Source organism: Protopterus annectens, chromosome 4.part1, assembly GCF_019279795.1.
Source record: "Protopterus annectens isolate FY-2018-M chromosome 4.part1, PAN1.0, whole genome shotgun sequence".
Classification (NCBI taxonomy): domain Eukaryota; kingdom Metazoa; phylum Chordata; order Ceratodontiformes; family Protopteridae; genus Protopterus; species Protopterus annectens.
In genome coordinates, this window is record NC_056734.1 from 721541040 (window position 1) to 721557881 (window position 16842).

At 38.0% G+C, this 16842-nt stretch overlaps 1 protein-coding gene across 1 annotated transcript in view; it reads left to right on the forward strand.

Annotated features, from left to right (window-relative positions):
* Nucleotides 1-16842, forward strand: part of KCNAB1 (potassium voltage-gated channel subfamily A regulatory beta subunit 1) — a 1829051-nt gene that overhangs the window by 1676492 nt on the left and 135717 nt on the right. The gene's annotated exons all lie outside the window — the stretch shown is intronic.

Genomic DNA, 16842 nt, shown 5'->3' on the forward strand with positions numbered 1-16842 from the left:
AGGTGCTACGAAGAGCACTTTTGGCTGACATCAAAGATTGAAACAATACTAATTTCATGAACTTTAATTGTACTTTGACTTAGGAACGGGGTCCATTCCCATCATGGTTAGTAGAAACCCAAACGATTTGGATTAATTAAAAAAAAAAAAAAAGAGGTAAAGTCTTAGAGCAAAAGTAAAAGAAATAAAAAGCAGTTAAGGGACCTTAAATAAGTGCAAGTTATTTATTATTTATTTATTTATTGACATTTGATTGCTGGGAAAATTCGACTGGGTAGGAGCACATTTTCAGTGAAGGCCCAGAGAAGAAAAACTCCAAAGTATTACAAAACATTTTAAGAACAATAATTTTACAGTCTTTAAAAATAATACAAAAAACAAATACAGTTTAAATAATTATAGTAAATTAAACATAATATGAAAAGATTGGTTAAGAAGACAAGTTATATGATAATGATTTAATAGTTAGAGATATTTTAGCCAAGTTTCTAGAGATATTAATGATAAGTTAGTATAATACAAACAGGGATTTCAATATGAAGTGATAGAAAAGCATCTTTACGGTTTATTTAGAGGGAAAGCTGGGGAGAGAAATTGATAGATGTAAGGAAGTGAGTGAATAAAGAAGAGTAAGGAGTTGTAAGGTAGGACTAGGTATTTGTTCATGGGTCTATATTATAAGACCAAAAGTGCATATGTGCGGCTACATAAAAGTCGACATATAATGCATGAAACCTGACAATAGCAAATGCCAAATGATCGAATTTTTCCCTAGGGAAAAAACTTACGGGGCCGTTTACTAAAAAAAAAATAATAATTTAACACCATAAACAGGTGGGGGGGCTTTGCCCCCACAACCACCAATGTGGGGGGCTCTGCCTCCACACCCCCCTAACTAAATATACCAACTCCAAGATTGCACTATAGGGAAGGAAAGGGCAACTCCGTGAAGTTGGCCAACTATCTCCTTGCCCTATGACATATTCATCGAATCGCTTAAATGCGATTCGATGAATGTGTCGCTGTTTCCGTATTTGCTAAGAAGCCTTTTTGTGCTTCTGATATAGACCCTTTGTTCACATATAAGGATATAGTTTATCCTGGTGTTGAACATGAACAGAGCCAGATTTTGGCTAGGAAGTCTTTCAGAATGGTTTTGAAGAATGGGAGGGTATTGACCTGATGAATACAGATAAAAAGTTCCAGGCCTTTGCAACATGATACAAGTACAGACAATGAACAACAGATTTAATAGTTTGTGGACAAACAGGAGTTTCTGCTGACTGGATCATAATGACTGACTAGGAAGATAGTTGTGTAGAATGCTATTTAGTGCTAGACAAGCAAATGGATTCTGGATAATTTTATATGTGGTGAGAAGCTGTGTGCATGTTAGTTGATAGGATAGTTCTAACCAATTTAAGATTTTTAGTGCTATATAGTGGTGGGTTCTGAAAGGTGTATTGGCTGCAGATTTAGCAGCTTTGTTATAGCATTGTTCAAGTTTTGATTTGTGTGATGTCTGAAGGTTCGTAAGGATGGGAGCACAATAAAGAACTGTGGGGAGGAGATAAGTAGTGGCAAGTATAGCTTTAGTTGTGTTGGTGAGAAAGCTTTTAGCTCTGTAAAGCATCCCTGGTTTTTGTTAAGATTTTCTTAAGCAATTTTGTACATGTAGGTCAAATTTAAGATTACTGCCCACTATCTTCCTTAATAGTTTGCTATGAGAAGTGACTTATGTGGTTTTATTATCAAGAGAGAAGACCTTAAATTCATGGGAGAGGGATATGAGGAAAAAGGTTTTATTTTTTATTTTTTTTTTTTTAGGGTTGAGCATGAGTTCTGAGTTATAAAGCCATGTTTCAGTTGCTTGCTGTTAAAGCTTCCTGAGTATTTTTTTGGAGATGTGCCATGTTATCAGATGTGCAAATGAGTGTGGAATCATCTGCATACTGTATTAGGGAGGTTTGTTGTATGAATGACTGGAGGGTGTTGGTGACAATGTTACAGAGAAGGGACCAAGGATACATCCTTGTGGTACACCGGTAGTGAATGGGAGCTATGGAGAGAGGGTGGAGTGCCATTTTATTGACTGATATCTATTGGATAGGTAGCTTTTGAACCATGGAAGGGTGGGCTGAGAGAGACCTGATGAAGACATTTAAAGTGGAAGTTTTCATTTCTGTGACAAACTGTGTCAGAGGCTTTAGACAAGTCTATAAATAAGGAGGACCAGTTTGCTGTTATCTCTAACTTTATTGACAGTATCTGTACAGGTTAGAGATGTAGTGTTAGTAGTATGGGAAAGATGGAAGCCATGTTGTGTGGGGATAGGAGTTCTTCCTGCAGGAGATAGTTTAGCACTTGCTTTTGAAAACATTTTTCAACTATGTTAGAGAGGGGGGATAAGATTGCTATAGGTATAAAGTTAATAATGTTTGTTGAATTTCCTCCATTTTGCAAAGGGATAATGTGTAACTTTTTTCCAGAGATAGAGGGGAATGTGGGATTCCTGGACTGACCTATTTATAGGATTGAGACAGGGTAGGCAATGCTATTATCTCTGTTATAAAGTATTTGCTTGAAGGTCACCATCTAAAGTAAAGCATGGTCTGAGTTTGTTTAAGAGTAGTTTTATATATAATTTGGGTACAGGTTTGAAGGTGAAAGTAGATGTGGTGATATGTGGCTGCTAAGCTGGGTTAGGATTAGATGTTGGGGAATACTTGGTTAGAGATGCTGTACTATCTATGAAATAAGATTTGAATTGTATTATATTTTTGAGTGATGAGTTATTGGGAGAGGGGTTAGGGTTGAATTTATGGCTGGGATGCATTTTAAAGTTATAAACTAAATAACTGACAAACCTCACATGCTAACTGTGGTTTCATTTGCTGATGAAAATGCTTTAACAACACCATGTGATCCAAGAAGCACAGAGGTTTAATTCTGCTTACCTTCTAATCACCTGAATCAGGCTTGATCTTGAGCAACATGCTTCATTATGCATATTTCCCACCGTCAAACAGGGAACCAATAAATTAACTAATGGCAGTCAGTCCGACTGTTATTGGTGTGAATCCGTATTGCTGAAAACCACTGCAACAATCATTGATGCTTCCTTTTTCTCCACTGTTGTACAATTATGGAGTCAATATGTTTAAGTTGAGGAGTGTGAGAGTTTTCCATCACATGGGGGTCACGGCGGGGGTGCCTTGCTTTCTACAGAAACAATTTTTTTTTATCATTGAAAGTGTTTTATCAGTGGTTTGCCATTGGCAAATACAAACAAATTCTACCAAATAATGGTTCTGTAAGAAGAAAGCACTCCCAACCACAGTGGAACACATCCATTCATGTCAGTTTTCCTGTTATAGATGTTCTAGAAATATACAGCAACTGCTATAGAACCAGTGAACAATTACTGTTATAGTACCAGACAAATCTGAAAAATGTTAAGCTTGCTATAATAGTTATGACACCTGCCAAGGAGGTAAGTCATGCTGCATTTTCTCTTTCTCTGCTGATTGATGTGTGATCCTTTGGGATTCATATCCTCAGGATCAAACCTGGCCAGTCATGATTCAGTCCTTGTACAACTCCCATTGGTGGAAGGTACTTTCCCAGTAGTTAATTGGACATGGAGTAATTTGACAGAGTCATGCTGTTTGACCAGTCTCAACATGTATTTGATTTTAATGAAGATGGATACACCTCCACCTTTGGTTTCTTCATGCTCATTTTGAGGTTTGAACATGTGGAAGGCATTGCAGCCTTCCTTGTATGGCCAGGGTGCTCTCAGTGGCTTTGAACCATGTCTCGGTAACTGCACAAACGTCAGCATCCTCTAAGCTGAGGACTGCTTCCAGGAGTGCAGTTTTTTTGCTCTCTTTTTAAACTGCTTTTCTTGTTTGACTTGTATTTTCTGATGAAGTTCTTGTCTTTACAATTAAAGAAGAAAGTGCTAAAAATACAAGCTGTGTCTGGAGCCATGCCTAGGTGGTTCGTAGAGTTTTCCTCTGTTACTATGTTTGGTTTGTGTTCTAGTATGCTTTCGGTGTTCTTCGTCGATTTGCATAACTTTCAGAAAAAATTGTTGTGTCATGGAAACTGCACAACCTAAACACAGATTGTTAGTGCACTTTTGTTAACCAGACACATACTTTCACGTGACAACAATAAATTCCTAAGTGCATGTTTGCTGAGATATTTACAGAAATATGAAAACATATGCTTAATTGTATAATTAACAAAATAATAACACTAAATATCTATCATGGCATGCAACTTGCAGCATGTAGATCAATATATGTGTACATATCTTTAAGAAGCTATCCAAGGGATTGCACAAGTGTATAAATACTGAGCACGTGCAAGCTAGGCTGCCATTTTATAGTTAGCTGTTGAGATGTAAGCACGTATGTATGTAAGGTCTGTCTGTTAACTAGTTCATTCGTATTTAATTATGCTGCTATCCATCCTGATGTGTTTCTATGTATTAAAGCATCTAAACGAAAACCCCAACCTTCTTGTCACATGTGCTAGAGACGAACGACTGACATTGTGTCAGAAAGGGACCCAGAAGCAAGACCAAGAGACACGCAGCTAACATACAGCAGTGAATCATCCCTGGAATGTGCATACTTTGCAAAACATGTCAGAAATGAATTTTAGATATTAAAACTTGCTCAGCACTATTTCTTTTTGCAAAATATGAAACGAGGCATACAGAACATTCTAAATAATATTCGCATAAACCAATATGTATGATATTGATAGAAATATTCAACTTACTATGGAAAATGTTTGAAATAAAGTCCAGATTGCATAAAATGAATAAAACAAGGGGAAACAGCTGCATTTTCTCAAAGCAAGTATTTTTGTATTGAGCAAAAATATTCGAGTTAGCAGAAGTATATAAAGTGTTTGCATGTTTGTGCAGCATTACAGTAAAGCTATTTTGCAAAGTATAGCCATTACAAGGCATATTTCACAAAGTACCACCATTACAGGGCATATTTCACAGAATACAGCCATTACAAAGTATATTTTGCAAAGTACAGTATTTCGAAGAGTTTATTGTGCATTTGAATGTTGTTCAAGCTCACAGAACAGTTTATTCATACATAATTACAAGGGCCATATTTTCAGTGTGTTTATGTATACTTTGTGGGCATGGCAGATGGATGTCAAAAACCCAGTGCACTTGTGTTTGACAATAATATTGCTGAGAACTGGAGAGTGTTTGAGAAAGAGTATGACATTTTCATACAGGCTGCATTTTCTGATAAAGATGACTGACAAAGACATTTATTCTGCTTAATTTAGCTGTGTCAGAAGCCATAGAAAGGGAACTTTCATTTGTGTATGCACCTGCTATCTATACAGGTGAGGGAGAACCTGTCATATTGTTGTATTGGCCGAGTCAAGGGAGGGCCCAGAGTGCTTGAAATGTAAATTTAGAGAAATGTGTAACCCTCAGACAAATGTTACAATGGAAAGGCACTTATTTTGCACAAGTTAAACTTTTGCAATATATATAACTGACCTGAGAATTAAGGCTAAAATGTGCAGATTTGGTGACTTAAGGGATGAGTTGATAAAAGACAGACTTATGTGTGGTATTAAAGATGATGCTGTGAGAAATGTTTTGCTTTGTGACAGTGATTTAACTTTGAATATGGCCATTGACATTTGTCAGATATACGAGCTCACAGAAAAGCACACAAATATGCTTACAGGTGAGAGATGCATGCTTCCAGTAACTTTTTAGAGCTCATGTTGATAGCATGCAGCACGTGATTAAAAGAAACAGGCTCAACACATGGCAGCTGTAACCCCTGCAGCCTTGTCTTTCTGCTTTTCCCGGTTAGGGGTCGCCACAGCAGAACTCCAGTCCACTAATGATTGGCAGTGCATTTTCTACAGTGCCAAGTTGCCAGCCCAATGCCCAACCTTCAAAGAAGGCACACCCATTCACACACGCACCTACCTGCATGTCTTTAGACATCACTAGACCATGGGGAGGACATGCAGACTCCACACAGAAGGCACTCCAGTCGAGAATCAAACAGGAGAACCTCTTGCTGTGAGGCAACGACGCTAACTGCTGCACCACCACTGCTGTAGCTGTAACCCCTGCAGCACTCACTGATAAACCCTAGAGCATTCTAGCAAGTTCTAAGGCAAACTCTGGAAATCACACATGCTCAGTGAAACATGAGTGATTCAGCAAACTCAAAGCATAGGCTCCAACCCAGTTTCATTGCCAACTGTTGTAACTGTGGTAAAAGTCACGAATCTAAAAGGGAAAAATGTTAAGAGTTTGGCCAATAACGCCACAAATGTAGTAAATGGAATCATTTCAAAAGGTTTTGTCAATCAAAAGGCCCACATTCTTTCATTAAAAGGGAACATTTTAAGAAATGAGTTGATCAGTTGGAGAGCTGCAACCCTACTGTTTCTGTTGATGGTGTGTTGGTGCTTCATGAAACAGTTAATGCAGTAGACTTAAGGGCAAAGAATGAACTGTTTTGTACTGTTTGGATTAATGGCAAACCCACAAAGCTCAAATGTGATACAGATTCCAAGTGCAATGTTATGTCAGTGGAAACATTTGTTAGAGTGTGTAAAGGTAAAAGGTTTGATTTGGCAAGGTGTGCGAAGATTGTTGCTTATGGACGTAAAGAAATTCAAACTGAAAACTCAATAGTGCTTTCATGTTACTCTGCTGGAAGAAGCTACAACTTGTTATCTATGTGGTCAAGAGGCACATCCAGTCATTATGAGGGTGCACAGACAGTTTGAAAATGGGACTGTTTTCATTTAATAAGGAATTCCACCATATTAGCTTGAAAAAAACACTACTCTAATTTTGCTCAGCACATTTTTTCTACCTATGCTGATCTTTTCAAACACAAACTAGGCAAGCTTCCAGTTGTGTACTCCATGAAGTGACCCAGAGGTCAGTCCAGTATCAGGCCAGCACGAAAAGTTCTAAACACCAGGCAGGACAGAGTCAAAGCCAAACTAAATAAAATGGTGGGACAAGGTGTGATTTGTCCAGTTGAAACTCTAACTGAGTAGGTATCTTCCATTGTGATAGCTCATAAGAAAAGCTCAGATGACATCAGAATATGTATTGACCCATGAGATTTGAACAAAGCGCTAAAAATACCTCATCATCCAATGCGCACATTGAAGAAGTCGCAGCCCTAATGCCAAATGCCACTATTTTTTCTGTCTTAGATGTAAAGAGTTAATTTTGGCAAATTCAGCTTGACAAGAAATCATCATTGCTAACTATTTTCAGTGCTCTGGTAGGTACAGATGTTTGAGAATGCAATTTGGGCTAAATTCTGCAAGTGAAGTCTTTCAACGAGCAATGGAGCAATTTTTTTCTGGGTTATCCTTGTGCTATTACAGTAGACAACATACTAGTAGGAGGTAATAGTGAAGATGAGCATGACAGAAACCTCAGAAACGTTCTATAAAGGGCACATCAAGTGAATCTCAAGCTCAATCCACACAAATGCAAATTCAGGCTACAAGAAGTTACTTATATCGGTCATTTATTTATGAGTACAGGCCTCCGACCAGACCCTTCAAAACAAACAGTCATTCTCAAGATGCCAGCTCCAGACAATGTTCAAGCCCTGCAACAATTTCTTGGCATGGTCAACTATCTAGGCAAGTTCATTCCAGACTTGAGCCTACTTTCAGCACTGCTCTGAGACCTGACAGATAAAGATGTATCCTGGTCTTGGTTAGAGCAACACCAAAGAGCATTTGATGTCCTGAAACAGAGAGTTGCTAGTCCACCAACTCTCAGATACTATGATGTTCATAAACCAGTTACACTTTCCTGTGATGCTTTGAAATTTGGCCTTGATGCAGTCATTCTACAAGAGGGTCAACCTGTTACCTATGCACCAAGAACTCTCACCCAAACTGAAATGCAGTATACCCAGATTGAGAAAGAGCTTTTGGCAATTGTGTTTGCATGTTCGAAGTTCCCTGATTATGTTTATCATAGACCTATCCAGATCGAAATAGACCACAAACCTCTAGTCATTATTTTGAGAAAGCCTATGCATGCAGCTCCAGCCAGATTGCAGTGTATGATGCTGAGATTTCAAAAGTATAATTTCAATCTTTTAGATAGAATTAAAGAGGAAGTTAATGTTAAAAGACACTTAACATTTAGGCCGATATTACAAGGAGGCCTACCCAAGGTTAACTATGACCAGAGAAATTATACCTTTTCCCCTGTCCACGAGAAACACAAGAGAGCCATGATACTGCCTTTTAATGGCCACTCTGACACAATTGTTAATATTTTGAGAGAAACATGGCAATACACGATGGATAAGGAAACCACACAGATTATAGGGAACACACCTCTTATTACATATAGTAGGGGGCCGAATTTGAAGGAGTTGTTTGAAAGAGACAACTCCAACAATTGGCCTTATAAAAGTTCCATTATGAGTAAATGTGGTTCTTGTAGTGTATGCAAGTTCATCAACAATGGCCCATATGTGACAGTTATGAACTTTTATAGAACTATAAAGTGTCCTGGCCATTGTAATTGCAACACTAAGAGGGTTATTTATATTGTTACCTGTCTAAGTTGTCCCAGTTTTTACATTGGGAAGACCATCAGAAAATTGAGGTTAAGAATCCTTGAACACGTCAGGGACATCAAGAACAAAAAGACGACCAATTCCCTTTATTTACACAGTTTGACCTGTGTTAATTTTAAGAAGTTTTTATTTTTTATTATTGACAGGATTCCTGACAACGACAGATGTGGTGATTTTAAGATTTTATTAGAGATGAGGGAGACTATGTGGCAATTGAGATTAAATGCATCTAGACCCCCAGGGATCAATGAGTATATTTTTATGGCAAGTATTTTAAAATACAGATCTCTTTTCATATAAACTAGACATATAGATACATTTTTTTATGTATGGATGTTCATTTTGGGGGAGTTTATTTAATATTTATTAACTAATATTCAATGTACTTGATTTTTTTATTTAATATATTTAATTACATATATTTATATATATTTTTTATTTAAATTAATTCTTTGAAAGTTGTAAGAGTGTTTTAATAATACGCTGCTTTTTTGACATTTTTAACATCATCTGGTCAGAACTTTTCATTGATAGGTTGGTTACAAAGGGCGGGATTTTTTTAATTTATTTATAATAGTTGGTCTATTAACAATAGTTTACCACTCTGATGATGCCTGAGTTTTTAACTGGCCATTACTTGGAGCTGCATTGGACTAATTTATTGGTTTGCTCTTGTTTTTTTATAATTTCAATCTTGTCTACAAAAAAGGCAAACTTCTTTATTTATTTTTTATTTATTTATTTTTATTTTACATTTGATGACCGGGAAAGTCCGACTGGACGCAGGTCCATTTTCAGCAGAGGCCCGGGGAAAAAAGCTCCACATAAAAAAAAAAACAAACAAACAAACAAAAGTGACAATGCATTTACATTTTATTACACATATAGGAACATATTTAACTTTTTTACATAGGTGAATAGAACAAATATCTTCAGAATAAACATTGTTTAGAAGAATAAGTGACTTAAAAACCTTGTTTGGTAAGAAATAAGTAGTTAATAGATAAGAGGAGAAGGTTCTGCAGAATCATTGCAGTACTGAAAGGAAAGTGAGTTAATCTGGGGGGTCACATGGGCACAGCCAATTGGTAGAGTAGTGGGTGTTTAGTTTCTTGAATAGTGAAACAGAGCTGGTAAAAATTATGTTCTTAGGGAGTGAGTTCCATATTTTAGCTATTGTACAACCAAGGAGAGCTTTGCCTGCTTCATTCTTATGTTTAATGACAGTTATGAGAGTTTGGTCTGTAGATCGTAAGGTACGGGTGGTAGTGTAGGGCTATATTAGATTTTGTAATGCTGGAGTTTTGTCAGGGTGGTAGTACAGTTTGTGGGCTGCGAAGAGTTGTGTAGTAAGTAGTAGTTGGGGCAACTCAAGCCAGTTGAGCTGTTTAAGGGAGAGACAGTGACGGGATCTATTTGAGGCGCCAGTGGCAAATTTAGCAATCTTGTTATAGCAAGATGCCATTTTGTTTTGTTCGCTCTGGCAAAGATTAATCAGGATTGGAGAGGTGTACAGTAGGGTGGATAACAGGTGAGTTCTTGTGACAGCGGCTTTGGTATAGTTGGTCATGAATTGCCTGTTCCTATACAGGAGACCCAGTTTTTTGTTTACTTTTTTGATTGTTTGTGCTATGTGTATGTCAGATTTGAGATTGTTGTCAAGTACTACTCCTAGGAGTTTAGTGTGTGTTGTTAGGGTGATAGTGGTGTTATCCCTGGAGTTTATGGTGAAGTCAGTATTTGGTGCAGAGGATCTACCAGGACTGAAGAGAATAAGTTTTGTTTTTTTAGGGTTGAGTAGAAGTTTAATCCTGGAAAACCATACTTTAGCCAGAGTAAAGTTATTCTGTGTTATTGTTTGAAGTTTGCTTAAGGTTGGGGTGGCACATATGATGGTAGTATTGTCTGCATATTGTACTATAGAGGCAGAGGGACAGTAGACTTCTATCTGATTTGTGTATATAGAGAATAGTAGAGGCCCAAGTATCGATCCTTGTGGAACTCCTGTAGTTACAGGTAGAAGGGGGGGATAGTTGGTCCTGCCAAAGCACTGCTTATTGATGGCCAGATAGATAGTTATTGAACCATGATATGGTGATGGCGTTTATGTTAAGGGTAGATAGAGTGTTGAGTAGTATGCTGTGGTTGACCATATCAAAGGCTTTAGATAAGTCTAAGAATACAGAAGATATAATAAGACCGTTGTTTCTGTGGGTATTAACTATATTAGTATAAGAGAGTAAGGCTGTTGTGGTACTATGGGAAGACCGAAAACCATGTTGGGATATTGATATAAGGCTATTTTTAGGAGGTATTGCATTAGCTGTGAATGTACTACTCTTTCTAAAATTTTTCATAAAGGTGATAAGATTGCAATTGGCCGGTAGTTGATCAGTTCAAGGGAGTTGCTGCCTTTGTGGAGTGGAATAATATGAGATATTTTCCACAGGTTAGGTTTTTTATATTCAGATATGTCTGTTTATGAGGATAGATACAGGGTAGGATATGGTTTCAGCTGTCAGTTGAAGGAAGTCAGCTGGAAGTTTGTCAGCAGATAGTGTGGTAGGTTTTAATTTTTTGAGGAGCTTAGTAATAAGTTGAGTGGGTGCTGGAGATAAGGAGAAGCTAGAGGGAGACTGTTTTGTAGCAGGGGTAGTGGGGGTTGGAGAAAGGATGGTGCTGGTGGAGCTATTTAGGGTGCTAGAAAGGACTTGTACTGTTTCAGTAAAGAATTTGTTGAATTGTGTGGGGGTGTCCACAATGTTGGTTGGTAATATAGGTGTGGGAGTGCCGGTTTTACCTGGGTGCAGTAATTTATTAATTGAGGCCCAGAATTTCTGAGGGTTATTAGTGTGTCTTTCTTGTAAGGTTTTGTAGTATTTGGCTTTATCAAGTTTAATGAGTTGTTTGGTCTTATTACGGAGTGCAGAGTAGTTTTGTTTTGTGGTAGTGGTTCTAAGTTTATGATATTGAGCCCAGGCTCTGTCTCTATCTTTCATTATGGCTTTAGTCTCTTTTGTTAACCAGGGGGCATAGTTTGTTTTAAGTCTGATAGTTCGGGCTGGTGCATGATAGCTCAGGACATTGAGAAAGGTGGAGATAAAGTAATCAACTGCTTCATCAAGGGGTAGTTGTTTTAGGAGGGACCAATTACTGTTTTTTAGTTCGTTGTTTAGGTCCTTAGCTTTGAAGTTCTTTTTGTTATGAACTATTCTAAGGGTGGGTTGGTTGCAATGGTGGGATTTATTCCCAATAAGATATGTTGGTTGGTGGTCACTCAAGCTGTCTGGTAGGCAGCCTGACTGGTGTGCAAAGGAGGGGTCAGACAGAAGTATCCAGTCTAAGATGGAATGACAATTAGATTTTTTTGTCTATTCTAGTGAGGGTGTCTATGATTTGTGTAAACCCATGAAGATTAATATGGGTAGAGGGGTTGCATTTGGTACAGTTGGACCAGTCAATGTTAAAATCTCCTAGGATTATGATCTCATGTGGGTGGGAGATAGCGATCCAGGATAAAAGGTTCTCCATAGTGGCAATGTTGTTTCCTGGTGGGATGTAGACACCTGCTACAAGTATATGTTTGTTAGAATTTATTTTTAATATAGCAATAATCAGTTCAGTATCATTAACTTCTTGGGGGTTGTAGTTAACTTGCTACAATATGAGATGATTCTGATACATTCTGGCTACACCTCCTCATTTTTTTCCTGTCCTATCCTTCCATAAGATGTTATAGCAAGGGGGTGTAATTTCATTATCGTGATGTTCTGGTTTAACCCAGGTTTCTGTTAGTATGGCTAAATCAGGTTTATAAAAGGTAAAAAGGGCATGAAGGTCTTGACCTTTGCTAAGTATATTTCTAACATTGATGTTTAAGAATAGAAGAGAGGCGTTAATCCTCCTGTTGAGAAGATTTGGTTGGTTAAGGTTTGGATGGGGAGAACAGGTAGGTCCTGGGTTAGGATGTATATCACCGCAGCAAGTGAGTTTTTGGGTTAGAATTAGGTAGAGCTTAAGTAGTTTTTGTAGTATTTTAGTTTGCTTTAGGGATGAGTAGGGGTTAACTTTGTTAATTGTTTTATTATTTATGCAGGAATATCGAAGGGTTGGGGCATGATCGTGTGGAGATAGTGGGAAATGTTGAAGTTTTAGTGAATTGGCTACAGTGTTGGTTTGCCACTGAGTTGGGCTGGTGAGACTAAGTTGTGTGTGGTAGGGTGTGAGTATGGAAAATAAAAGAAGGACAAGAATAGTTACTATGTAAAGTGCTACTTTTAGATGTAAGAAGGACATTGTGCTTTTTTGTTATTCCTATTTTATGTTACTTTTAGTGATAGGAGGGGAGGGATGTGTTAGACCCAAGACAAAGGTGCAGTTAGAAGGAGCTTGAGATAAGGGTGTGTCGTAGTATATTTGAGTGGGGAATTATTGGTGTGACCTGATTGGTGGGCGTGTTGGCTTGGGTGGGAAAGGTTTAGCAGGTTTAAGTTTAGCTGCAGTGGGGGTGAGTGGAAATGGAGGTAGGGTAGGGGAGCGGAGTGAGCCTGCAGGGTGAACAGAGTGGGAAGAGCCGGGCCGAGGAGATAGAGGGCAATGTAAGGAAAAAAAACAATCAGTCAATGTGAAGAAAGTGAGACAGTGATAGGCATAAGTTAAGAATAAAGAAGTAAATTTAGTTAGAGAAAAGTGTAGAAAAAAGTCCTGAAAATGACTTAGAGTAAGGTATGTTGTGATCCACTGAAGGGTTGACTATGGGATACTATACGTGATGGATAACAGCTAGATAGAATTTTGATTTTGTAATTATAGCAAAAAAAATGGGTTAAACTAGGGTGAACAAGGAAGATTTCAGAGAGAAATATATCTTTTGTAAAGTATCTAGTCTAGTAGGGCTAAGTGCGGAATACACGGGAGAAAGGGTAATTAAGTGGGTTTGGTAATTGAAATGTGAAAAGAGGGATAGCACTGCCACCTAGTGGCCAAACCTTACAATGGCAATATGGTGGAACCTGAGAGTAGCATAAAAAAAGAAAGAACAGAAATGGGAGGGCAACGTGAAGATGGGGATTCTAATTGGAACATGCTGCTAGAGAACACATGGCTGAGCTCTGTACTGGGGCAATACTGCTACAAACAATTACAGTTCAGATACATACATACACTCAACAGTTCTGAAGGGAGGTTGAGGAGTTTAAGGTTAGATTGTTCACTTTGGTGAATTTTCTTAAAAAGAGGACGTTGCAGGGATTCTTGTAGCTATTTCCAGGGCAGTGTATTCAACATAGTGGTGGGAGGCCCAAGTAGCAGGGATCGCAGCGATATTTGGCTGTAAAGAAGAATATGATAAAGAAAATGGTTACTATTTAGCTAGAGGTTTGCAGGGAGATAAGATACACTGCAGATAGGTTAGCGATTTAAATGTGCTGCAGTTCCCTTGAATTGTGCGTGTGTAGGTGGTGCATGGGTAAGGAGGGAGGTGAGTGAAAGGGGAAGACACTGGAGGTGAAACAAATCAATGTAGCACTTAAAATATTACATAAATAATCATTAAAATGCAATTGGCAGACAAAATAAAACATACATTGCAGTTGTAATGCCACATCTGGTATCAGACTGCAAATCCAGAGTGGTAAAATAGTAGAAAGCTGTTTGAATTACAGGAAAATATTTCTAAGAACATGCTATAACCACAAGGATAATTAGAATCTAGCCCAACAAACGGGAGCTGCGAGTGCAAGCTTCCAAGCTCTACTACAGAGGGATTTAATACAAAAAATTAGTAATGGCACTATAGTGTTGAGACTTGTTGGCAATCAGAAACTACCCAAGAAAACACAGAAGCTGTGACTGCCGCAAGCTTCAAGAACGCCACTAAACTAGGGATCTATTCCAAATCATATAGCGGTATTCTAGTGTTTAGCTGTATTGGCAAACACAAAACTACATTGACAAATGGAAGCTATGCCTACTACTTAAGAGGGATATATTATAGTAAATCAGATAGTGGTATCAAATTATGCTGGGAGTTTTTATACGACACAAAATGGTTAACAAATACTTTAGCCCTGAAGTTGAAAATGCTATATCTAGCTTAATTCTAGCCAAACAAACAGGAGCTGGGACTGCTTTATCCCTGCTTTATGCTTTGCTAATACCTTATCCAGATTGCCCAGAAACACCACAGAACAGCATGAGAATGAGAACCTTAATTTTGAAGTCATGGAAGTGAGAGATTTTTCTTCCACACGTCTTGATGAGCTGAGAAATCACACAGCCACAGATCCAGTTTTAGAGAGACTCAACCACTTCATCAAACAAGGATGGCCGTCAAAGCAATCTAGTTTTCCTCAAGAAGTGCATCCTTATTTTCCATACATAGATGAGAGTTTGTCTGACAAAGGTATCAATATGAAAGGTCCAAAAGTAATTGTTCCAAAGCCCTTGCAACCCGAGTACATTATTATTTTGCATCCTGGTCACCCAGGATCCAAATCTAACAAAAAAAGGGCGAGAGGACTAGTATTTTGGCCTTCTATGTCACTAGACATTGAAAGATCACTTTCATCTTGCTATGTGTGTACAAAGCCACATTAACAGAAGGAACCACTGCAGCTTAACTAGATTCCAGACCTACCTTGGTCGACAGTAGCCACTGATATCTTCAAGTGGAATGGTCAACATTATTTGGTTTTAGTAGAGTCTTACTCCAATTGGTCCAACACTGACTTACTTCCTAACCTAGCATCCAGTACTGTCATTACTAAGATGAAGCATCATTTTGCTGTACATGGTAGTCCGCACAAAGTTATTTCTGACAATGGCATGCAGTTCCCAAGCTAACAGTTCAAATGATTTTTTGAAGAATCGGACTTTACTCATTTCACAATTAGTCCTGAGTACCCGCAGTCAAATGGTTTGGGAGAATGTGCAGTTCAAAGTGTAAAGCAGTTGCTAGAGAAGTCAAAATGAGATAATAGTGATGTTTTCCTGAATCTTTTGAATCTCAGAAATGTTTCTCATGATAAACATCTTGGTTCACCTGCTCAGAGACTTCTGTCGAGACAAACCAGAACCACATTACCAATCAGTAGTCAACTGCTGGTTCCATGTGTCAAGAACAACAGATTAGTGAAAGCCAATCTGTTGAAGAAGTGCCTAAACCAGAAGTCCTACTACGAAAAGACCAGTAAACAACTCAATCCATTATTTGAGGGAGAAGTTGTAAGGATGCAAATGTCCAAGGGTTATGACTGGATTGGTGTCATGAAGAATATTAATCCAGATCTGAGATCGTACATTGTGGAATCAGAAGGAGCAATCATTAGGTGGAATCAGCAGCATTTGAGACCAGTGTCTGAGCCTATACCACAGCACATAGCCTGTGAGAAAGACTCTTTATCTCAGAGTGAGTTGTCCATTGTTCCAATTCCAGAGGAAGTTCCAGAGGACATTCCCATTCCTGTGATGAGTCCAAAAGTTCTTAATATGAGTTGTGCACCACAGACTGTCCCTGTTGCTAAATTTGGTCCCAACTGTTATGTTACGAGATATGGCCACATTTCTAAACCCTGTAACAGATATGAAGCAATTGGACATGAACATTGTGTTTTGTTTCTAATGTATATAGTAATGCATGTCTATCTCTGATATTGTTTTGTATAAAGGGAAATCTTTTTAAGAGGGGGGGATGTAGATCAATATGTGTGTATACAGTATATCTTTAAGAAGCTATCCAAGGGCTTGCACCAGTGTATAAATACTGAGCCTGTGCAAGTCTGACTGCCATTCTGTAGTAAGCTGTTGAGATGTAAACATGTATGTATGTAAGGTCTGTCTGTTAACTAGTTCATTTTTATTTTATGATGCTGTTATCCATCCTGATGTGTTTCTATGTATTAAAGCATCTAAACAAAACCCCAGGTTTGTTGTCATATGTGTTAGAAACGAACAAGCGATACGGTGCAAATATTAATGACAGTTTTCTTCAGCAATATCTATGGCTTAACTGATCCCGTGCAATAGTTTGTGTCACCCTTTTTTTTTTTTTTTGAAGTATTAAATATATATGGATGTATTGCTTATTTTCATAATTATTTAAACAATTAGCAATATTTTCATTTTAGTGTGATATAAATGGGAATTGACAATGAATTTTCCTATCTCCCACCATGGCATTTCCAATCATATCCCTCAA